General features: G+C 40.8%; 1 pseudogene; it reads right to left on the bottom strand.

Annotated features, from left to right (window-relative positions):
• Window positions 1-417: 417 nt before the first annotated feature.
• On the bottom strand, window positions 418-1,232 carry LOC122125672 (annotated as a pseudogene).

The raw sequence follows: 1,232 nt of genomic DNA, 5'->3' as shown, positions 1-1,232 counted from the left end.
TTTCTATTGCTTCAACAACATCACCAACTTCTATAACTTTTACACAGCAGTGACAATCCCTACCGTGGAAGTGATGATTAGTAAAAATCACACCATTTTTTATCATGTTGCAACATTTGTTTCCAATTTAGTGACTGCTGCTAAAGGAGTAGACAGAAAAAATGACGTTATTAGGTTTGTTTTGTTTTTAAACTATGATTTAGTAACAACTTAAGTTCCCAATTTTAACCCCTGGGCAGCAAGATCCAAGTTCCCTCATTGGCACATTAGCACCTAAGTGTCAAGGGGTTAAATAACCAGCACCAAAGATAAGCACTTCTGATTGTTGCATTTGGCAGAAGTGAAAGGAAAAGAAGTTGTGCTACATGTTGAAGGGATTGTGGGCAACAGAAAGGAGACACTAGGAGAGAGAAACTGTCACATGAAGTCTTCACAGTCTTGTACATATCCTCAATAACAACCACCATCATCTGCCAGATCATCTTCCATGGTGGCCTTTAACCCCCTTCCAGGAACCACGACTTTCTTCTTCTTTTTGGCTTTGCTTTGCTTTGCTTGCTTCTGTGTTCTCACAGCAAAGCACAGTCTGAATTGGTCATCTTTGCCAAGTCATCAATTTCCAATGAAATTCACACATCTCGAGCTAAGGCTTTCAAAAACCTGGCATAATAGAATGACTTTTCATCCTGTGTAATATTATCTTTTAGTATCTTCCCAAATTCTGTGAGATCATTTCTTGAAGATGGGTTCATAGCATCTATCCCAGAAACTGTATCATTCACACAAAACCTTTCTTTTGCTAGTACAAGGTCTGACTCTTCCTGAAGTTTCTGTAGCTGCAGTTTATCTGCTAATTGTTCTTCTGGTGTTAGCACTTGAGGTTCTTCAGGTTCTTCTCATCTCCTTTTAATTTCTTCTTGCCTTTTCTTCTGTTGTCTTTCTTTGTTCTTTTATTTTCTCCGCTATTTTTCTTTCTTTTCTGAAACTTTTATTTCTGGTTTTACTTCTGCTGCTTCTTATGTTTCCTCTTCATCATCATCATCATCATCATCATCATCATCATCATCATCCTCCCAGTTACCCTTGACGTCCTTGTCCTCACCTTCCCACTGGTCCCCGCCAGCCAGGTGGCAAGTGTGTGGATGAGGGAGCTCGGCACCACCAACAGGTGAGGTGGCGAGTTGAGTCACCGGGCTGACTCTACTTGGCTTGTGAGGGCATGCTGGGACCAT

The sequence above is a fragment of the Dipodomys spectabilis genome, unplaced genomic scaffold, assembly GCF_019054845.1.
Source record: "Dipodomys spectabilis isolate Male_0828 unplaced genomic scaffold, ASM1905484v1 ptg000266l, whole genome shotgun sequence".
In the NCBI taxonomy this organism is placed as follows: Eukaryota; Metazoa; Chordata; class Mammalia; order Rodentia; family Heteromyidae; genus Dipodomys; species Dipodomys spectabilis.
Note: the sequence above shows the minus strand (reverse complement) of the source record. Positions and strands in the feature narration are given on the sequence as shown.